This window comes from Mustela nivalis, assembly GCF_964662115.1.
Source record: "Mustela nivalis genome assembly, chromosome: 5".
In the NCBI taxonomy this organism is placed as follows: domain Eukaryota; kingdom Metazoa; phylum Chordata; class Mammalia; order Carnivora; family Mustelidae; genus Mustela; species Mustela nivalis.
The window spans coordinates 88,158,727-88,182,746 of NC_139024.1; the positions used below are offsets into that span (position 1 = coordinate 88,158,727).

Sequence of the window (24,020 nt, forward strand, 5' to 3'; positions counted from 1 at the left end):
TTATTATGCTACGTTCACAAGAAGAATGTAAGCATTCCTTCTTTCTTTGCTCTAGAACAATTCAAGTAGTATTAGAATCACCTGCACCTTCAATATTTGAAAAACTTTACCTGTGAAACCCATCTGGTCTTATGACTATTTTAAGGAACAGCTCTTCGATAACGTTCTCAGTTTCTTCTATGGTAACTGATCTGTTTAAATTTTATTCTGTTCTGGTGTCAGTTTATTGCGGGTTTTTTTTAAAGAATGCATACGCTCATCTTCCATAAACTATTTCTAAACACAGAAAAAGATCCTACCAGTATACCTGTCAGAAGTAAATATAGCCTCCACCCAAACCTTATCAGGACAATGCCAGTTCCTAATATCTGCATCTGTCCTCCCTGCCTCTCCTTAAAGAATCTATCTTTCCCCACCATCAGACTTATGTAAAAAGAGAAAGGACAGGTTAGCAATAAACCAGATACACGAGGGCACTCATTCTCTCCCTCTGGGACCATTATGGAAAGGCTATAGACAAGGGGCCCAATTCCCACCTCTCCTCTGTGGAGTCCCTTCCAATCTCTTCTAGGCTTCTTTTCAGAGCCCTCACCAATCCCCACCCCAACTGTGAAGCCAGCAACATAACTTACCCACTCATATCGAATCCTTGCCCTCTTGATGCTGGACAGCCTCAAGGAACCTACAGTGTTCATTCATCAGGCCATACCCACGCTCTAATGAAAGTGTGTTATCTGAGCGAGGGGTTAAGACCAGCCCACAAAAACAACAAGGCTTCAGTAAGCAGCCCCAAATCACCAAGTACAAAACAGTGCAGCAGAGCAAACAAGGGTGCAGAGAACAGAGAAATCACGGGACTACCAGGAAGGCAGTGGGAAAGATACTTCAGACATGGGACCCTGAGTCAGGTTCAAGGAGAATCAGCCCAGTGCAATCATGCTATATAGTGGGATGCTGCCTGGCCTCGGAAAGAGGCAGATAAACCTGGGCCCCGGGGTGTAGGAACCCCAGTGAGAGGTTTGGATATGACACAGCAGGCAATGGGAGGTACCATGGGCTCCTGTTCAGAGGAGCAACAGGAAGAAAGTGGTGTTCTGGTCATCCTCCCCACCACCACATTCTATGATGCCAGACTTGCATTCAGAGAAATGACTAGCTATGCCAAGAACTCGGTTAGCGGAGGGGGGTAGGGGCACAGGAGATGTAAACCACAACCCTATACTGACGCCACAAGTGACAATGGACACACACACACGTCCACACAGACAAATCCAGGTTCTAATTAAAGACACTGGCTGGAAACCTACAGCAGCCCTAGGGTTCAAATATTTTATTGCACTACCCAATAAAAAACACATTGCCACAAATCTCTAACCTCAGGGGGCATCTGTGCTGGTCCAGTGCTTCTCAAATGTTAAAGTACACCCAGACCCCCTGAGAACCTTGTTTAAAATGCAGATCCAGACTCTACCAGTGTGGGTTCTGCGTTTACTCTAAGAAGCTCCTAGGGGATGTGGGACGCCACTGATTCAGGGACCATGCTTGGAGAAGCAAAGGACTAGAGGAAACAGAGGCTCTAGTGGGCTCTCAGGCAGCAGGTCACGGGCATTAACTACAGGTGGAGAGAAAGGTGAGAGCAGAGCACCCAAACTAACCAACTCATTTTCTTTTTGATAAATTCACCATGGGGGTTCAGTGCCAGGCAGGGCTCCCTCAACGCCATTAGTAAATGGAAACCGCCCCCCATTTCACAACTACCATCTAATTACTCTCCCTGTAACCTTCCACAGCAGCCCTAAGCCAGCTCTTTCAAGCGCTGATGCCACTAATCAAGTCATAAAGCCTTAAAGCTCATATTATGAGCCTTGATAACAAACTCCATCAATTGCCTTCCATCCCAGCTGAGGCCATCCGTCAGGTTAACTGGCTGCATTTGCATGACACCCTAGGTAAAGGAAAAACACAGCTAACCCATGAGGATATCCTATTCTGGATGGGTCTCATATGAGAAATTTACCTGCTCTCTTAACGATCCTCTGAGAAGATCCTGGAAACTGATCACAATCCACCATAATCCTAGCGATTTCTTTGCTATCCACATCTCCTTGGGTAATTTGGAAGCCTGGAAGAAGCTTCTCCCCACCCCTCCTATCTCCCCACTCCTTCCGTGGCATCCCCTCCCCTCAGATTGTTGCCTACTTAGGCACAGAATGACCGACTTCAAATCGACCCCATCACAAACCACAGAGCTCCTCAACACAGTTCAATTCTTAAATCAGATGGCTTGTGTTTCAAGATGCATGCCTGTACCACTTGGAGATGAGGCGACTGGTCGATCCATGGAGCCACAGTAACAGAAACTATTCAAAGTAGACTTGGATCGTACCTCCATGTGACTCATGAAAACACACACAAACATCAGTTCAATGACTCAGACATGTAAAGCATATACAATCTGAGCACCTACTCGGCACTATGGGGATTCAGAAAACAAAAATCTCTGAACTTGAGGAACCAGTCAAAGAGAAGATGAAGTTCTCCATGGCCATGTAGCAACTGTACTTTAAGTTCCATGATGGTTGGCACCCATCAAGCTGGAGAGCTTCCTACACTTGTGGCCTAAAGTCTACAGAACATGGTCAACGACAGCTCTAAGAAGATAAGGCCATTGACTCTAGAAGGAAATTAGCCTTAGGACCTGCTCTGTTTGGGGATAGTATTCCTGCCATGAGCTGACTAAGTGATATGTGAAGAAGAATTAAATTCCTCCAGTGACCATGAGCAAGTAACTAACCAAAGATTACACAGAGAGCTTTAAAGCTGGAAGCAGAACCCGAGTCGCTCAATTCCCAGATCAAGGTTCTTTCAACTAAATCCCACTCCTCTTACCTCTGCTTTGGAATTTCCCCACAAATTCAGAATTTGAAGTTGGCCACTTCTTTGGTTTTTATTCACCCCAACCTCAACCAACTTTTAGGACTGCTTTTCCTTGAGAAAGCAACATAGTTTAGCCCATATGAAAGCTGGTCCCATTCTGCTCTCTATGGGATGGGTCAAAGGCAAAACAAAGTCACATTCCCTCTTCAGGACTTAGTTTCCTCTTCTATAAAATGAGAAGTTTAGTGGAGATGACCTCCAAGATCCTTTCCAGCTTTAAATAAAATCAGTGCAAGCTTCACTTTGGAGCCATGGTCCCACATGTCATCCTGTTTTGTGCAAGCAGGATGGGCTGGTACAGGCAACTGATAAGAAGCTACTGTTCACGCAAAACAAAAACAAAAACAAAAACAAAAACCTGTCCACCAATCACCTCCCATGGTGTGCACAGAGCCTCTCCAGACCACATTGGAACAGAAACAGCCACCTGCCAGCTATCTTCACAAACTTGCCAGGAAGAATTCTTAATTAAAGTTTTTGTTGCATTGCACCATTATTTCCTTTTTAATGACTTTTTAAAAATTATAAAATTGATGTGTGCTTGTTACACAAAACAAGAAAACATTTTTTCATATCTTTTTAAAATCATGAAATAAATGTACATTCATTATAGAAAACTTGTTAAAAGAAAACTCCACTTGTAAACAAGTCTACAACTATGTTAACTAAGTAAGTTGTACTCTAATCAAGGATCAAAGAAACCCAAGAGTTGGACTGCCTTTCGACAGGAACAGGTTGCATTTCTAGCTACACCATAAAACATCTGTGGGAATAATCAGGGATCCACAGTACTGATCCAATCCAAACCCCCATCACCACTGTCCCACAGGTGCAACTCAGCCTCTGCTCAAAGACTTCCCACTTTCCACCTGTTTTCCAGGCTTTGGGAAAGCTCCATCAGTGCTTCTTCCTGTAGTAGACATTCATTATATGCTTAGGCCTGTAAAAGGCCTGCAGTTGGGTTCAATTCCAGACTCACATGCTCCATGACTCTGGGAGAGTCACTTAGCTTCTCTGAACTTGATATCCTCATCTCTAAGATGGGAATGATAATATCTGCTTGAAAGAGTTGTCCTGAGATTTAAATGAGAAAATGTATGGAAAGCACTTAGCAGAGTGCCTGGCACGGTATAAGCGCTCCATAAATAGTAAGGACTATTATTAAATGGTAGCTTGTAACAAAGACTTTCAAACTTTCTCCACCTTACCTCTAAAACGAAATTATACTTTTTATCATGACTCAGTACCTAAAATATCTATATATCCATATAAATATATAAAATGGAACAAATATTTTCTCTCTTTTTTAAAAGATTTTATTTATGGGGTACCTGGGTGCCTCAGTTGTTGGGCTTCTGCCTTCGGCTCAGGTCTTGCTCCCAGGGTCCTGGGATCCAGCCTGGCTGGCATCAGGCTCTCTGTTTCTCGGGAAGCCTGCTTCTCCCTCTCCCACTCCCTCTGTTTGTGTTCCCTCTCCCACTGTCTTGCTCTATCAAATAAATAAATAAATATTTTTTAAAAAAGGACTTTATTTATTCTCTCTCTGTCAAATAAATAAATATTTAAAAAAATAAAAAAAGATTTTATTTATTTGACACAGAGAGAGAGACAGCAAGAGAGGGAATACAAGCAGGGGGAGTGGGAGAGGAAGAGGAAGAAGCAGGCTTCTTGCTGAACAGAGTCTGTCTGACTCAGGGCTTGATCCCAGGAACCCTGGGATCATGAACTGAGCTGAAGGCAGATGCTCAACGACTGAGCCACCCAGGTAACCCTGAACAAACATTTTCAAGAAACAATGTTGACCCATCCATCTCTGATCCACAGGAAATTTGTCTTCCCGTTTTATTCTTTCCTTTCCATTATATTTCATCTTCCTAAATTGCTGGTCTTCATCACTTAGTTAATTAGACAACCCACTAATGGGCTGCAAACTACAGTCTGAAAAACACTTGACTTATACTAAGACCAAATATCTCCTCTGGAGCTCTCACCTCGGGCTTTCCTTTCTGGAACACACAGAACCACCCTGGTCCACCTGCTCACCTTCCAGGCACTCCCTGTTCTCTCACGCAGTCACTGCATACGGTCTGGCTTGCTGATCCCCCTTTATCCACATCCCTCCTCTGGACTCTTTCTTTTCCTCTGCAAACGTTCCCCCTTAACCCTTGCTGCTGGGGAGGGCCACGCTCAGTCAGCAGGTGCTCTGTGCCCCCGATGGCTTCCATGTCACCTCGGGTCAGACAGCCTGACAAGAGCATCTTTTCAAACCTTCCCACCAGATGGGCTATTCATCCCCAGAGGAGCACATCTTGGTTTCTTCCAGCCCATCCCCAACTCCCCTCTGGTGCTTTCATACAAAAAGTTGCTCCCTCTGCTCTCTCCTCTGTCCTTCCACAGATGACTTTCGGACGCCTCAAGGCCCATCAATGAGAAAAGCGAAAGTGAGGAAGAGTTTCGATATGCATGTGTGAGCCTGAGTCTACAACCAAAAAGTGCTCCCCTCTTACTCATCTCTGAACTACCTCTGCCTGCTAAACCTGGAACCGGAGAAGGCCTCATCACAGCGCCACATCAGTCTCTTCATGGGGAAGGGGGCCCTGTGACCAGGAATCTCACAGCTGGCTGCAAACACAGCCGCCCTCCAAGCTAACATCCGCCGACACCACTCTCGGGGGCAGGAAACGGCAGGGATCACGACACTCAGGCCACAGTTTCCCATATCCCATCTGCATTTGTGGTCATCGAAAAAGGTGTTCAGGGTAAAAAAAAAAAAAAAAAAAAATACATAAAATGCACACAGAGGCACCCAGCGTCACTACTCCGATAGGTAACGTTTTGTAATTTGGGTTAAAAAAAAAAAAAGCTTCCAAAGCAATCGGCAAAAAAAAAGGGTACAAAACACAAGCTGGCTCCTGGTTCCTCCTCACTCCCTTCTCCTCACTGCGCTTTAAAAATAAAGAGCCAGTGTCCAGAGAAGCAGGTTCAAGAGACTGGCCCCACCAGAGGATCCTTCCCCAAACCCAACCCCCTGCCCCCGAAACAATGTATTTTAAATGTTCTGTTGACTTTAAAATGAATTCCGAAGGTAGTCCGCTCTATGGGCTGTGCAGGGTCTTGCTTTAGCTTCAACTGCAGACAGGTTTAAGATTCACTCTTACCCATACACGCAGATGCTGTTCATTTCTTGTCACTATGGCCTAGTGGCTCATCACGTGACCACAATCTCATTCTCCAGCAGAAGAGCATTCAGGCTTCCAGCTTCCTGCTCACATCTACAGTGTTCCAAGGAGGAACATTCTTAGGACACATCTCCAAGTGCCCCTCTGAATGAGTTTCTCGTGATTTTGTACCCTGAGGAGTAGACCGGCCAAGTCACACAGTACGCGCACATACAACTTTACAAGACAGCCCCAAACCATTCTCCAGCGTGGCTGCATCTGTTCAGGCTCCTAACCCGCAGTGCACATGAGGCCAGGGGCTCTACACTCCCTCCAATGCTCGCTCAGCGAGGCTTCCTCATGTCTGGCCACCCAATGCTGATAAGATGGAATCTCGCCGTGAGCTGTATTCCCCGATTACTAATGAAATTAAGTGTCTTGTAAAAAGAAAGATCGTCTCCCAACCTAAAGCCCTGTACTTTTCTCTCACTGCTCTTATCACAGTCTATAATTAAACATTTGTGGGATTATTTGATTAAAGCCCATCGCCATGCCTGCTTTCTTCACCACTGCACGCTGTACAACGGAGTAGAGCCTCTGCGTAAGTGCCGAATGAATGAATGCATGAACGGCTGAGTCTATGAGATGATCCCATTGGTTGTCAGACTCAGATCTGATTTTATTAAAAGCCTGGGCTCAGGAATCTGGGTCTGACCTCCCCATCTGAGTTATCCAGGGAGTGGGGATAGAAGTGATGGGAGGAAAAGGAGGGAAAGTCCAGTCTTGGTCTCGGGTAATTTCCGGGGCCTCCCCAGTAACAAGAACAGTAAAACGACTACTGCTGTGAGTTGCAGGCCTAACATGGACCACTTGCTTCACACCAAACAATTACAGCTATCATTTACATAGAGCGCTCATAAACCAAGCACTGTGTAATGTGCTTACTGGACTATTCCGTCTGATCCTCACCACCTCCAGGGAATGGTATTACTATTTCTTTTAAAGAGTTATTTTGTTTGTTTGAGAGAGAGCCCACATGTGTGGGCAGGGGGAGGGGCAGAGGGAGAGAAAGAGAATCTCAAGCCCTCTCCCTGCTGAGCTAGGAGCCTGACGTGGGGCTTGATCTCACGTCCCTGAGATCATGACCTGGGCCAAAACCAAGAGTCAAATGCTCAACTGACTGAGCCACCCAGGCGACACCCGCTATGGAATGGATATTATAGCCCCATTTTATAGCAAAGAAAACTGAGGCATAGAGAGGCTAAGAAGCACCCCGCTATGGGGCGTAAGGGACAAACTCAAGAGTCAGAGGCACATCAAGGTCAGTCTGGCCCCAGAACCCATGCCCCTTCCACACACTGGCTGCCAACCCTGCCCCCTGGGCTTTTTATCTTCTCTGCACAGGACTGCTCTCCCTCCCTATCTACCCACAAAATCTCTGCAGATTCCAAGTTTGCTCCACAGCTTCCAAATGCTTTCCCTGCAGTGAGGGAGAGGTGCTTGAGTAAAAGATCACCCTGCTATCTGTCACTGAAACATTTACCCTGAGAACACACTTACCTGGCAGGTCCCCGGCTACAGGGTGTGGACTTCACCCCTTTGGCCAGGATGAGGATACCACCCTCGCCCGACTCTCCCAGCGTTCTCCCAAGTCAACACTTCTCACCAGGGGCGGTTCTGCACAGACTAGCTCCTTTTCAACTTGGGAAGGGTTTTTACTGCAACTGGAAACAAACACCTAAGAAATGCCTACTATACCGGGGCATCTAACAGGCCTTAACTCAGCAAGAAATATTACGTAGCCACTACAATTAAACAATCCAGGCCAATGCATGAAACTATGCATGTGAAATTGTTAAGTGAAAAGAAAACAAAAACAAAAACCAGCAACTCAAAAATATATCTACGTGCCAAATTAAGTACACACCGTACCCTCAGACACCAGAGGGTACTATAAATAGAACTGCCTATGCACGAGTAGAACTGCCTATGCACCAGGACGTTTCTCCAGTAAAGTTACTTACTTTCCATGAAGGTTTCCATGGCCCCCCTAAAGCTACTTGTAAAACTATTTACAACAGGTGTGGTCTCAAAGCAATGCTACTAACAGTAGCAAAGAATCATCCCCAGCAAAAATGAAAGTTCCCTGAGGGTCATGATCAGGTCTGTTTTGTTCATGGCTATATCTTTAATGAAGGGGTTGAAGGGGTCAGACCAGGGGTCAGTAGCTGGCCTGCTGCCAATCCCAACACCTGCTTTTGTAAATAAAGTTTAATGGGTACACAGTCCCGCAATTCATCCAAACACGTTTTGTCTGTGGTTGCATTTATGCTACAATAGCAAGACTTACTTAGTACAGAGGACAGAGACATGGCTCCCAGAGCTGAAAATATTTACTCTCCGGCCTTCTAAAGAAAGTTTGCCAATGCCTAGCTTGGAGTCTGCATACAGTGAGGATTCAATAATGTGTACTGAATTAATTATTTCAAGTATGTCCAAATCAAGCTACTAGATAAGAACAAAGACCTTATTTACCCAGGACACATAATAACAGATGTCTAACAACTGGGAAATCTACTCCTGTATATTTAAATCAAAAGTGGGACTCCTGACACCCTCAGTAGGAGGGCTATGCCTTGAGCATTTTCTTCCACAGTGGAGATAGATTACACCAAATCACCTGCACCCAAGAGCTACAGGGAGAGACAGCTGGTGAGGGCTTGGCAGGCCATCTGAGGCCAGGAGGAGGAGCCAAGTCTGGGTAACTAGTCACCATGCGGTAATAATCTCATGTGGGGCTCAAAGCAGGATTTGGGCCTCCTTAGTCGTATATTCTAAACAACTAAGCTACAGGGCCCAAATGACCTAGGGTGAAGCCATTTTATTTATTTCCTATGTAACTTCTGGTGGGGACAATGCATCAGTAAACAGCAGTAGGCTCAATTATTTTCCCTTTAATTTATTAGTATATCTGCATTATAATGTAACCGTGTATTTTTAGTTGTACAGACTTGATTATTCAGAGGCTGATCGTTCAGCTGGTGGCTTTTTGAAGCTCATTATGGCCCCAGTACAGACAAGAGAAAGGAAATGAAAGGAGGTGAAACTCACATCAGTTGGTGTTGCTACTTTATTAGCAGATGAAATGCCAAGATTGGGGTGGAGGGGGTGGGAGAGGGTGAAAACCCAGGTCTCCAAGGCTGAAGCTCTCCCCAGGCCTCCCTTATCGGATCCCCACATCTCACTTACATCGCTGTATGCTGACAGCCTATTGATAATTTTGTTATCCTGGCCTAGCCCTGTGACAACCCAAGAATATTACAGTTGACCCTTAAGCAACATGGGTTTGAATAGTGCAGGCCCTCTTGTATACCGGTTTTTTTCTGATAAATATGATACAGTACTATAAATGTATGTTCCCTTCGCTGTGATTTTCTTTTTTTTTTTTTTTTAAGATTTTATTTATTTATCTGACAGACAGAGACCACAAGGAGGCAGAGAAGCAGGCAGAGAGAGAGGAGGAAGCTGGCTCCCCGCTGAGCAGACAGCCCGACGCAGGGCTCGATCCCAGGACTCTGGGATCATGACCTGAGCCTAAGGCAGAGGCTTTAGCCCACTGAGCCACCCAGGCGCCCCTCACTGTGATTTTCTTAATAACATTTTCTTTCTTCTAGCTTCCTTTATCCTAAGAATACAGTATGCGCTACATGTAACATTCAAAATGCATGTTAAGTGCTTGTTATTGGTAAGGCTTGTTGTCAACAGCAGGTGATTAGCAGTTAAGTTTCTGGGGTGTCGAAAGTTATACACAGATTTTCGAATGCCCCCAAACATCCCCCAGTGTTCAAGAGTCAACTGTAGGGGCACCTGGGTGGCTCAGTGGGTTAAAGCCTCTGCCTTAGGCTCAGGTCATGGTCCCAGGGTCCTGGGTTCGAGCCCCACATCAAACTCTCTGCTAAGCAGGGAGCCTGCTTCCCCCTCTCCCCCACCTGCCTCTCTGCCTACTTGTGATCTCTGTCAAATAAATAATTTAAAAATCTTAAAAAAAAAAAAAAAAGAGTCAACTGTACCCTCTAAGCTCCCTTCTTTTGTTCACAAGGAGAAAACAAAAGTCTAAAGGAGATTCGCAGTTGAAGCTCCGGATGAACAAAGCCTTCCTTGGCCTACTGAAGTCAGAGGACAGGTCTGCCCTGCTTGAGAAGCCAGAGCATGGATTCATTTAGGGAAATCTCTGGAAAAGAATGCTGGGAGGAGTCTGAGCCTCTTCCCCATCCACCACACACGTTAATTACTCCCAGCAGGTCTGCCCCCTTCCCAGGAACCCACAGATCCAGAAGTTCAACACGCTGGCTCAGAGCCACAAGGTTCCACACCCAAGCCCCCCCATCCCTGGTGGGATCCCTCCTGCAGCAGAATGAGTACTGAGTGACCCAGAGCCCAGGCCCACAGGCCCTTCAAGCCTATTTGTACTGTAACCACTGAACACATCAACAAAATCCACTGGTTGTTTTAAGCGAAAACTAAAAGTCACACCCACAGAGGACCACAAGTCTACTTTCTCCTTGGGCCATTATTCCTCCACCTGAACCATATAAAACATACCTCACTGCTCTCCCTTCTCACCAGCCTGCCACCTCTTACCCCTTCTATCCTGACTACTGGTGACTGGAGAAACCCTTCAATGTGGGAAGGCAGCATTTTCTATTCTGGTTGACAAGAAACTCTCCAGCTGGTTGTACCCCTTGAGGCCCGGGAACCCCTGCTCACCTCGACCCTGAGGGCTTCAGGCCGTCCTAAGGGAACCAACCCCATGAGACAACCACAACCACGGATGGGGGAAATGGAAGGAAGTACCCTCCATGGCTGCCTCCTCGCACTTTCCCTGGGGCCTTAGCTCTGTCAGAATTTGAAGCATAATGAGTTTTGTTTCATAACAGTCTTAAATGAACTGGAAGGGGGAAGGGGATGACAATGATAAAAATCTTAATTAAAAAAATTCCTACAGGCAAAGACTTTTCAGATCCTAAGATGTGATAAAAAGTCTCTTGAGCTGGGGGCCCTACAGAGCCCCCAGGAGCCCAGCACTCAACAAACATCTCCTGGGGGCCTACTATGTGCCTGGCCCCATGCTGGGTACTTAGGGTCGGCAGAGAATAAACACAGAAAGATCTCTGGCTCCTCGGGGCTCATGTTCTAGAAGGGAGGAGACAGTAAAGATAAGAAATAAGTAAACTATATGGAATCCTAAATGGTTAAAGTGGTTTTTTTTTTTTTTTTAATGATTTTATTTATGTATTCGAGAGAGACAGAGATAGGGAGAGAGAGCATGAGCAGGGAGGAGAGGGAGAAGAAGGCCCCCCACTGAGTAGGAAGCCCATCAAGGGGCTCGATCCCAGGACCCCGGGATCATGAGCCGAGCCGAAGGCAGACACCTAACAGACTATGCCACTCAGGTTCCCCTTAAATATTTCTAAAAAAGACAAAGAGCAGATAAAGGGAATGGAAAATTCAGGCAAAATGTATTAAAGGGGATGGGCAATTCAGCACTGAATACAGTAGAGAGGAAAGCCTCAGTGAGAAAGGGACGTCTGAGAAAAGACTTGAAGGGGAAGACAGTGAGCAATGCAGATGGGTATCTAGGTTCTGGAAGAGCAATCCAAGCATAGAAGACAGCCTATGCAAAGGCCCTAAAGCAAAAAGGTGCCAGGTACATCCAGGGAATGGTGAAGAGGCAGAATGTGGTTCAAGCAGAATGAGGGAAGAGAGTATCAGAATGAGAGAGCAGAGTATCACCAGGCCACTGCAAGGACACTGGCTTTCACTGACTTTCACTGGCTTTCACTCTCTTCACTGGGAAGAGAGTATCAGAATGAGGGAGCAGAGTATCACCAGGCCACTGCAAGGACACTGGCTTTCACTGACTAAAGTAGGGGCTGCTGAAAGGCTGTGAGCAGGGAAGGGACAAGTTCTCCTTCACTTCTCTGCCACCTAGTCATCCTTCCTACATAGCTCCTTTGATACCACTTAATCAACATGCTCAAAGCCACCTCACCCGCAAAGCTCTCTCTGATGAACCCCTTCAAGGTACAAACCCAACAACCCTAAGGAAACCAGTTATCCCCACATCCACCTCTCCCCCAAATCCATGTTATACCCAAAAGGGGAGATGAGCAGGAAGATGAAAGAGGGGAATGGGTAGGAGGAAGACATAACAAGCAGAGAGGGACAGGAGACTGATGGGGACACTTACAGAAAGATCCAAAGAGAGGCAGAAAGACAAATGTCAACGACTTCTCCACTCTTTATCCACACCCCACAGTCCCTAAAGTCCAAAGCACCAGTGCTTTATCAGGCAAGCCCTGATAACTATTTGTGCTCCTAACCGGAAGTGGAACTGGAAAAAGGGAGAAGAGAAAAGGATTACTTCACTCATCCTCTCTAAATGGCAAAATCAGCAGCCAGCTAACGCTGGCCCGTCAAACCACAGGTGGAGGCAGAATTCCCTGTCATTCGATCCACACCCAGAGTCCCCAACAGACATACTACAAGCCACCCGGCAAGCTTATCTGGTCAACCTATAAAGTGAGCTGTCCCTGCACAGACCCAGTCCCAGAAACAGCAATTTCTGTCCCTGGCACCTTGTACCCACATTCACACTCATCCCCCAGCAACCACAACGCAGACGGTTAAAAAAAAAAAAAAAAAAAAAAAGGTCAATTAAGAAAAGGCTGGGGCAGCTCTGGAATAAGCTAAAATGGGGGGAAAAGGAAGTGATAAGTTAGAACAAATAGCTCCAGGTGGTACAGGGGAGGAGCTAAAACCATGGGCTCTAGAGTAGGAACTCATGGCTCAGCTCTGCCACTGACAGGCTATGTGACCTTGGAAGTTACTTGGGTGACCTTGGGCAAGTTATCTACCCTCCTGTGCTCAGAGTCCTCATCTTTAAAACCATTATCATTATTAGTACCTGTGTCCTAAGGCCCTTAGGAGAATTAAAATTAGTATTATAAAGCATATAAAAGAATGCCTGGCACATGGTAAGCACTAAATGAATATTTTTAAAGAAATAAAAACACTTTGGAAAAAGGAATGTTTCTCTCTGGACCATCTGAGATAGAAAAGTTTTGTATTTATTTTTGTACCTGACATATACATGGAAACAATCGCTACTGATTAATATTTTCAACTCTGATCATTCATAGTCCATGCTTTTAAAATATATTAAGATGCTCTGGCACAAAGACATTTACTGCAGCATTATTTTTTTAAAAGCAAGTTATGGGAAATGACCTAAGCATCCAACATTAGAAAAATGGTTGAGTAGATTATAAAAGCCATAGCAAACAGTTTTGTGCGGATATTAAAAATCACCTAATGAAGAATTTTTAAAAATTCATTTATTTATTTGAGAGAGAGTGAGTAAGCGGGATGGAAGGGGGAGGGGCAGAGGGAGAGAATCCAGAAGCAGGCTCCCCACTGAGCACAGAGTCCTGATCCCAGGACCCTGAGATCAGGACCTGAGCTGAAATCAAGACTCAGGTGCTTCACCACCTGAGCCACCCGGGCACCCACCCCCCATGAAGAATTTTTAAAGACATACAAAATACTTAAAAAGTCAAATGATAAAAGATTAAAAAAAACTAGACTTCACTTTCAACTGTCATGACACAACTGCTATTAGATTAACCCTCCTGTATAGAACAAGTATAAAAGATAGATAAAATATGAAATAATAATAAAAATAACCATAATAACTGTTGAAGCTATGGGAGTACAACAAGGCAGCCAGGCCGGGAAGGATGATTCCCCTAGAAGAAAGAGAACCTTGGTGAGGTACATATCAGTTGCTGATGTTTCTCCCCAGAACATGTGCTGATCTGGTATAACAAACACTGAGGGAAAAGGCAGCAAGATACAGCATGCTGCAGCTCTCTCCTTGGACAAGGAAACAAAAGCTGCAGTTCAGGGCTATAATGACATCCAGGATTTAAGACTCAAGATCTCAGGGAAAAATGAACCACTCATACATGAACCCAATGTTCAATAATTTCCCCTCAAGGCATTTGATGACACTGAAACCACCTGTGTACAGAGCTAAGTCCTGGAAATCCAAACCGGAAAAAAAAAAAAAAGTTAAAAAACTGAAAAGCTAAGCAGAGATTTTGGTAGTCTCCCAGAAGTAGAAAAACAAATTGTGAATATCAGGGTCTATCAAGGAAGCGGGACCCCAATAAACACTCACTCTAAAAGCAAGGGCAGATCAAAAGTAGACCAGCCTTAACAGAATCAAGGTGACCCAACATCCTGAGCTTTTTCCATCTGAAATGCCCAGCATTCAAACAAAAATTACCAAGCACATCAGGACCAAACCAAGAGAAAAATACAATCATTAAAAACTATCAGAAACTGGGCGCCTGGGTGGCTCAGTGGGTTAAGCCGCTGCCTTCAGCTCAGGTCATGATCTCAGGGTCCTGGGATCGAGTCCTGCATCGGGCTCTCTGCTCAGCAGGGAGCCTGCTTCCCTCTATCTCTCTCTCTCTGCCTGCCTCTCCGTCTACTTGTGATCTCTCTCTGTCAAATAAATAATAAAATTTTTTAAAAAATCTTTAAAAAAAATCAGAAACTATCTTTTTTATAAATAAGATATTTACAAACAATTAAAATAAATTAAGAATTTACTAGATAGGTTGGACAACAAACAGGAAAGAGATGACTCATGAAGTGGAAAATAGATTAGTAGAAAAAATACTCATATTGAAGCACAGAAAATACAAAAACAAGCTTCAGGGACCTGTCAGATACCACAAAAGAGTCTAACAAATGCAAAGACAAAGAAGAGGAGAGAAATAATGGGGCAAAAGCAATTTAAAGAGAACTCCCCCCAAATTTTCTAAAATGGACTTTAAATCAAGCCATAAATTCTAAAAGCTCTCCAAACTCCATGGGGGATACATATAAAGAGAGCCACACTTAATGTACACCATAATGCAATTGCTTTAAAAAAAAAAAAAAAAGCTAAAGAGAAAAGAAAATATTACTTTCAAAAGAAACACAATAAAACTGACAGATGACTTTTTAACAGAAATGCAGGAAGCCAGTGGACAATGGAACATTATCTTTAAGGAATTAAAAGGAAAAAAAAAAAAGGCAACCTAGACTTCTATACCTGGTGGAAATATCCTCCAAATAAAAGGGGAAAGACATTTTCAGACAAACATGAATTGAAAGACTAGGGCACCACCAGACACCCCCTATGCATGCTTACACGCACACACACACACACACAACTAAGGGGGTTTCTTCAGAAAGAAGGAAATTAATCTGAGAGAACATCATGAGCACGGTCATTCAAGAAGAAACGAAGAACACCACAGATATCTACATATTTATGGAGATTAATCTAAATTATTATTGACTTTTTAAAACAACATCCCTTGGGGTTTAATCTAGAGAGAAGATTAAAATCACAAGACCACAAGAGGCATAATGGAGGTAGAGGTAAAGGGAGCCTAAGTGTTGTATATAAGTAGCTTGAACCAATCAGGAAATGGTTAAAACAAACAAACAAACTCACACCCAGAAAGCCTCCAACTATGCAAAGATATAGATATATATATATATTTGTTTTATATATATATATGGGAAAAGAAAACACTATAAAGGAACACACCATTTTTTTTAAAACAGAGGTTCTATCTAGATGATGGAATGCTGTCTGGTTTTCATTCCCTTTCTACTTTTCAGCATTTTCAATAGAACAACTTTTTTCTCCATATTTCATTTCATACAACACTTGGACACTATTATACTTGTGGGAGGTAAAAGGAGCCTTCCTTTCCTTATAAAGTTTCAAACAGAACAAATTCCTAAAACTTTCAACAGGGACCCCGTAATTCTGCAGTCAACTGCTAACAACGATTATTTACATGAGTGGAGAATCCTGGTCGCCTGACAATACAAACCAGCTATCTGACACACCCAATGCCCTGGGCAGGGATGTGTGTGGTGAGAAGAAAGTACTTCTCAAGTCTCTGCATAAGCATAAAGAAATTCTAACTTGGCTGAAAGCAGCACTTTCAATAATAATTCAGGTCATCTGCACAGTCTTTCTACAACAGAAACCCAAAGATCCTGCTAAATTTATAAATAGTAGTTACCAGCAGGAGACCTTTGTACCCCACCTTGCAGCAGGAAAAAAATGAGTCCCAGAGAAGAGCTGTAGTCCATGGTAGAAAGGGTAACCCACACTACACAAGAATTACCATTTTTTGAAAAATAGTATTAGAGCTGGTGAAGGGAGGTCAGTACTCTCACATGCTAGTCGGATGAATGAAAATTAATTTTTAAAAATGTTTTGAAGAACAATTAGGAAATATTACTGAGAACCTTAAAAACACCCATTATCTTTAACACAGCAATTCTCCTTTCCAGGGATTTATCCTAAGAAAATTATCTGAGATGTGATCAAAGATTTATGCACAAGGATGTCTATCAAAGCATTATTTATAATGGAGCAATAAACTAAATTTCTAATAATAGGAGTTAGTAAAATAAATTCTGGGACCCAGTGCCTGGCACACAGGCACACTATTTCTGGTGCTCCAGAAATATTTGTTGAACATAAAATCCATATGAGAATATACTAAAAAAACTATAAAAAAAAAAGGACCCAAAGAATATTTAATGAACAAAATATTAACATTAAATCTCATTCAAAATTAGCCCAATACTATTTTCAGGCTTAATATCATAGCTAATGTCTACTGAGAACTTACTAAGTGCCAGGCATGTTTTACATGTATCCGTTCGTTTCATCTCACCCAACCCCATTATTTCCATGAAGTGAAGGATTCTGGATCCAAAGCCAGGCATGTCTGACTACAGAACTTAAACTATTAATCAACAGACTATGCTGCCTAGAAAAAATACTGGAAGGAAGTTACTAAAAATGTAAGAGGAAGGAATTAAAGACAACTGGTATTTTCTTCCTAAGGCCTACCAATATTTTCCAAATGCTCTATAGTCACCTCGCACTACCTGTAGTCTCCTTGTCCAAACTAAAAAGTTCTATGAACTTTTCACTTATCATTTACACAATTTCAGTGAAAAAGTCTTAGCTCCAAAGGGGTTTTGAATAGTGTCCTTCTCCAGGTCTTAAAAGCAGGAGAATATATGAGCCATACATTCTGACCAGGAAAGGGAATGGGCTGAGAGTGTGCTCAACCGACCATGCTGCCCATGACCTCCATTGCACATACACACATCACTATCTGGCTGACAAGGTGCTGTTTCATACACATATTCTGCCATTAATCTTCCCAATGACACCTCTGAGTAGATGTGACCATCTCAGGAAATGGAGCTTTAGGAAGGTGAAGTGACTATCCCAAGGTCATGCAGAGCACTCCAGCACTGATCAAGGTTCCACCTACCATGTGTCTAGCCACCAACCATTCCCCCAAATCGTGGTGACTGCAAAGTTTGGGAGATAAACCAAAGTCTCCCAAAGGAGACAAGGGAGATCTGTGGGACAGGGTGTGCGCACACACGCGCGCACACACACACACACACACACACACACATACACTGTGCCCAAAACCCAGATACAACCCTGGGACCCAACCATCTCAATGCTTTGCTCCTTCACAAAACAATTCTGCAGAAGAGTAAAGTATATGGCTTTGTATTTGTCAAAGCACTTGTGCATCCTTTCTCTCCTTTGATTCTTAAAATAAGTCTTTTCAACCAGAAAAGCAAAAGTACTGAGAATAAGGAAAATGAGGCTCGGAGAGTTACACCGCTATCCAGGAGTACCCCACAAGGGTCAGTGTGGTGTCCCTTCTCCGTATTATCCTGGCCACATTCTGAACTGAACTCAGGCCACACTGTCTGGTAAGGCTAAGTGGGAGGCAAGAGGAGGAAGGGGGAAAAGCATCTGCTTTTACAGTCACACAGGTCTGGATTCCTGGGTTTGAATCCCTGCTAATCACGAGACCTTGAGCAAGTCTGTTCATCCCTTTGTCCCCCCACTTGCCTCCCTTGTTTAGTAAGGATAATAATGCCTTCTCCATCGAGTTGCTCTGAGGCTTTAATGAGGTCCTATATATAAAATGATGGCATGTGTCTGCACTTAGGAGGTAGCTGTCACATTCTGAAATGCATCCTATCCCCAAACATACAGTGTGAGGTCACCACGTCCAGAAGAGCACCTTACCTCACCTTCCTAAAGAAAATAATCCTTTTAATGTTTCTCTACTTCTGCTATCCTGGTTCCTTTCCACTCAAAGAGCCTAGATTGATCTCAGTTACTTTCCAGACTCCTTTGCAAAACCCTTTACAAGTCTTCTTAAATTTAGGCCCCCAGAAGTGTCCTCCAAGGAGAATCCATCATGGGCTGAAAAAGACAGTAGGCTAAAACCCCAGCCTCTGTGCTCTGAGCGTCAGATTTACTACAAGGGTTCAGACATGGAACCATACTGAGTAAAGTATACCCTGAGAGGAAACTACCCTGAAGAGAAACGAGCAGGTGAGCACCCGGCAGGGTAAGGGTGAGAGGGTGAGGAGATAAGGGGGTGGAGATGCTCACCATCTACAAAAGTAGAGACCAAGGCTGGGGCCCCCTAAAAAGAAAGAGGTTGGGCGCCTGGGTGGCTCAGTTGGTTAACCAACTGCCTTCAGCTCAGGTCATGATCCTGGAGTCCTGGGATCGAGTCCCACATAGGGCTCCCAGCTCTAAGGAGAGTCAGCTTCGCTCACTGACCTCCCCTCTCATGCTTTCTCTCACTGTCTCTCTCTCAAACAAAGAAATAAAATCTTAAAAAGAAGAAGAAAAAAGAGGTTGAGGGTACCCAGAAGAAGTGGAAGGGAATGTTTTCTGCAGCTTCCCTTAGAAACGAACGGGAACATCCAAAATGGAGACAGGAATGGTAGGAAACCCTGACTTGGCAAGATGGTGACATTACTCCTCAAACTCGCTAGCATAGCTAAGGAGTAGAGACCTTTCCCTTCCTGCTTCTGTCCTCCAAATACCTTCTTACCTCATTTCAGTCTACAACCTCAGCCCATCCAGCCTGTCCTCCATACCTTTGACCGACAGTTCTTTTCTTTTTTTTTTCTTAAGGATTTTATTTATTTATTTGACAAAGAGAGATCACAAGGAGGCAGAAAGGCAGGCAGAGAGAGAGGGGAAGCTCCCTGCTGAGCAGACTCGATCCCAGGACCCCAAGATCATGACCTGAGCCGAAGGCAGAAGCTTAACCCACTGAGCCACCCAGGCGCCCCTGACTAACCTTTCTAATACAGAAATCTGACTTGTCCACTTTCCCCCCACACCTCTCCTCACTTCAAACTCTTCAATGAAGGGTTTGCCTACAAGGTCAAGTCTAAGATTCCTATCATGGTATCAGGTCCTCCCAGCCCAATCCCTTCTCACCTCTCCAGCCTCATCACCTGCAATTACGACTGGGAATTTCGTATGTGCTGGGCCCTGACTGATTGCTGGGGACACGATACATAAGACGTGGCACAAAAATGAACACAACCTATCTCATGCCTTTTAGAAAATGAAAGTCCTCATAGGCAGATGGACACAGAAAGGGATCACTGCAATCCAGGTGGGCAGTGGGATGGCGACCTACCCTGGGGTGCACAGGGAAGGCCTCTGGAGGAAGTAGGAATGAGCTAGGTAAGGGATAAAGAAGGAAAACATTGCTTGCAGAAGAAGCCTCAGGGCAAAGTTCATGAGCAATGAGACCTTACACAATTGTCTGCTCTAATGGAAATATTCTATATGCATGCTCTCCAATATGGCAGCCACCAGCCACATGTAGCTAATGAACACTTGACGTGGGGCTAGTGCCACGGGGGAAAACGAATATTTTATTTTATTTAATTTTTAATTAAACTTAAATGGCCATGCATGGGGCGCCTGGGTGGCTCCATGGGTTAAGCCTCTGCCTTTGGCTTAGGTTAGGATCTCGGGGTCCTGGGATCGAGCCCTGCATCGGGCTCCCTGCTCAGTGGGAAGCCTGCTTCCCCACCCTCCACCCGCCTATAGATCTGCCTACTTGTGATCTCTCTCTCTCTCTGTCAAATAAATAAATAAAATCTTTTTTTTTTTTAAATGTCCATGCGTGGGCTAACGGCTACCATATTGGATAGCACAGTTCTAGAGCATTAAATTGAAGGTGATGGAAGATAACATTAGATGAGTAAGCTTTTTATTTCCTAGACAAGGAGAGAGCTTGAAGCAGGGGATAGAGGGGGAGCAAAGGGAGAGGAAAAGAATCTTAAGTAGGCTCTGCGCTGAGCTCAACACAGGGCTCGATCTCACGACCCTAAGATCACGACCTGAGCTGAAATCAAGAGTCAGACGCTCAACGAACTGAGCCACCCAGGCGCCCCAGAAGGGTAAGCTTTGAATTGATGCTTCAGTAAAGCCAGATTCTATGTAGCTTCCTATACTCGCCATGCTATCTGCTAGTCCCTCCCCCCTTGCCTACCCAACAAGCCCCCACTGAACCCATACAACCCCACTCATGTACCACCTCTCTGAAGACTTCCCTGGCTCCTCCACACAGTCTCTCCCACTGACTGCTTCTGCAGTATGATCTTTTTCTAAGCAGGTCTCTCTGTGTGCCGGGTTTATATGTTCTCCTGACTTGTCCCTACCAGACTCTGAGCTCCTTCTCCTACTGGTCCTGGAACTTCCAGCCACTGGTACAGTCTGGGCACATGAGAAGCACTCACACACACTTGAGGATCAAGTTGTCAGCACTGACGGTCACTGTAGCCTGGCAGGATGAGAAGCAGGGCGCTCGCTCACTTCTTCTAACAAAGATGTGAGCCACTAACCTTGATCTTAGAAAGACAGCTCTTAGAAAGACAGGGGCTCAGCAAAAGTTCTCGTGAATATCCTGAGCACTCCACCCTTCACTTGGATTGCAGGCCTTAGGGTAGTCCAGGTTCCTAGAATCTAGATAGCCGTACGGGGAAGGTGACCAGGCAGTCTTTGCGGGTTAGCCCTGGGTCTGGAGACCAGCCTGGCAGCTCAGCACCCACGTCTCCTTAAGCCTCAGTTTCCTCAAGTGTAAAGTGTAAAGTGGGCACCCATCTGCCTCCTACAAATGCTGGAAGACTGAAGTGACTAGTACACCTGCACAGGGCCAGGGACACACACTAAGCTCTCAGTCAACAACAGTAGCAACTACCCCTAAAGCCATCTGAAACCCTCATTTGGATACCCCACAGCATATGCAAATTCTTGAGCCCCTAAATAAGGCTCTTCTTGGTGCTCTCTGGGATGCAAGGGATACAATCCAATCTCTGACTCACAGCGTGTTGCCAAAATTCTCCCTGAGTTCCCAAGAGAAAATTTATTTTAATTCCCTCCAACTTTAAAAATTAAACAGTCCTTACAGCATTTTGGGGTGGCACGGAGTGACAATGGAGACCATGAAATCCAACAAGCAGCTTTAAAAAGGTTACAAACTGATTGGAGAAAGAAAGGAGAAGGCAGCCGAAGGGGGTGAGCAGGGGGGGTTGGAGACAATCCCCCGAGTGTCTGCTATTATTGAATACCCCAACTCTCAAAGCAGCCTGGCAGCCCCCTCCTCCATGCGAGCTAAGCTCTGTTAATGAGAAAACGGAGCTCTGCCTACATTTTACCACAATAATGATTTCCCCGTTGCATTTTTACATGCCTGCCGCTTTATCATAGCAGAAGTAGACATATATTTTCAATAAATCCCTTCTCTCCTTCCTCCTCCCCAACTCCAGCTCGCCCAGTAAATGTTGTTCCCTCCGCGCCCTCCCCCAACGCAATCCCAACCCTGGAGCACAATGAGTTCCACTAATCAAAACAGAAAGAAAAAGAAAAATGGAAAAATCACAGCTGCTGAAAAACAGCATTCGCTACAAGTCAAAGCCCTCCACATTTTTTCTGCATGCAGCATTTACTTCTTCAAGGACATATCACCCCCCCACCATCAGAAATCTTATGTAGAGTTGCTCCAAGGGGAGAGGGAAGGGGGGCAGGGAAAGAAATCTAATATTCACTCTCTTTCCTATTTTGACTAAGCCAGCACAGACAGAAATATAGATAAGGCCTCGAATAACTGATTTAACAAAATGTCACTTATTAAAAGGCATGGGGGATGGGGCTGCACTTGAATTTGAGAGCTCAGTTAAAGCACCCCAGCTAAAGGCTGCCAGACCGTGAGAGGCAAGGGGGAAGGAAACATTCTCTAGCCTGGTCTCCTTCAGGGGCTGCTAGAGCTGACCCTGGTGGCAGAGGGGCCTGGATTTCTCCCTCCAGGGAGAACCAGTAGGGGGCGGGGTGGGGGGAGGAGGCAGGGGAACCTGAGATGAAACAAACAAAAAAACCCAAAAAACCCCAGTTGATTCTTAAATATATAAGCATTTATACTGCACCAACTAGTGCCAGGTGCCGGGGGTACAACGAGTGCTGACCCAGTTCTGCCCTCCCTGGGGCAGCAAGGAAGGGGTAAAAGACACACGGGTTGGGGGGGCGGGGGGAGGCGGATATTATGACAACAGCATCCTAACAGCCCAGCCCAGCCCACAGCACCGGTCAGTGACCAAGCACATGGGGGCACACGGGGCTCTGGAGAGAGAATGAAGGAATGAATGAGCATAAGCACACTGAAATTGTTTGAATTCCATACTGGTTTCTAAAGCAGCTCAGACTCTTCAAAAGAAGATAGGCCTCTAAATGTCCTTACCTACTGTAGCTCCCCATAACACCACCCCAGCTCACATCTGTTCACCCAATTAAGAACGAAAAGTGAACAAGCCCTGGTACTTGAGAATCAGCCTCATTACTGGTATCCTTGAGTTGAATTTTAAGGGAGTTTGGTATCTCCTATTGTGATGACATCAGAGGGAACTCGAATGACACCCCCTATCCAAACGCCTTGGGCATCAACTCCAACTTTTTTTTTCCCCTTTCCCTTTTTAAAACATCTTTTAAAGAAGTTAGATGGGAGGTGGTTTCCCAAGACAAGCAGAGAGGCCCTCAGAGCTGTCCCTGTTATGACCAACCACCCCCCCACACACAAGGGGCCCCCAGGAAGCTTTCCAAGGTAGCAAATAGCAAACTATTAGAAACTAAAGGCCAGGCCGTCTAGAAACAACCATGGCTTGTCCAGGTCCCTCCACTCAGGAGCCCCACAAAAAGGACAGGGCTAAGGGTAAGAGGCTGATGGAGAACGGCCATGCAATTTGTTAAAGTCAAGTTTTGGCTTTAATTATGAGGCAGCGTTTGAGCTGTGTGCTCCAGAACGAGCCAGACAATTCAAGTTTTTTAAAAATGTAACATCGGAAACATGTTTAAATCATCTGAGTCTTTCCAACGAAGGTGACTGGGACTTAGAAGCCCAAAGTTCCCAGATGATGGTCTTGGTTTCCATGATCTCTACAGCTACTCAGTACCATATCCTTAATACTGCATAGCATTATCTGTTTGAGGGTGCACAACATCTGGAGACCATTCAACTTCTGGCCTTAAACCAGGATGCTGGCTGGACCTGGGACGCTGGGTTAATCACTTATTTATATATTTTTTTCGATTCTCCTTCTTGAGCCTCATTTTCTTTGGCTGTCAGATGAGGATACCAACCTCCTGTGGTTGTTGCTTCTGTCGTCAGATAAAATAAGAAGAGGCTTTGGACCAGCAACAAACTAGGTAAACACCGGTTATTTCAATGATGGCATCCATTTCCTCTCTCTCTGATTTTCGTTGATTATTTTCCCCTTTATGAAACCAAATTGGTATCAGTTCCACTGATCTCTCAAAACTGACAACTTGTATTTATTATACAATTACAAGGAGTCCTCTTACACACAGGTGAGCAAAATCTCAGTAACAGCTGCATCTGGGTGACGGGTACAAGGGAGCTCATTATG

General features: G+C 44.8%; 1 protein-coding gene across 50 annotated transcripts in view; it reads right to left on the bottom strand.

The window, feature by feature from the left end:
* The window catches only part of TRERF1 (transcriptional regulating factor 1), a 202,564-nt gene that overhangs the window by 170,412 nt on the left and 8,132 nt on the right, over positions 1 to 24,020 (bottom strand). The window contains exon 1 of one of the 50 annotated variants that reach the window (XM_082733026.1): positions 633 to 649. The exons of the other annotated variants lie outside the window; for them this stretch is intronic. The gene's annotated coding sequence lies outside the window, so the exon portion shown is untranslated. Of the gene's footprint in view, positions 1 to 632; positions 650 to 24,020 lie in introns of those variants that run through there. 50 annotated transcript variants of the gene reach the window in all.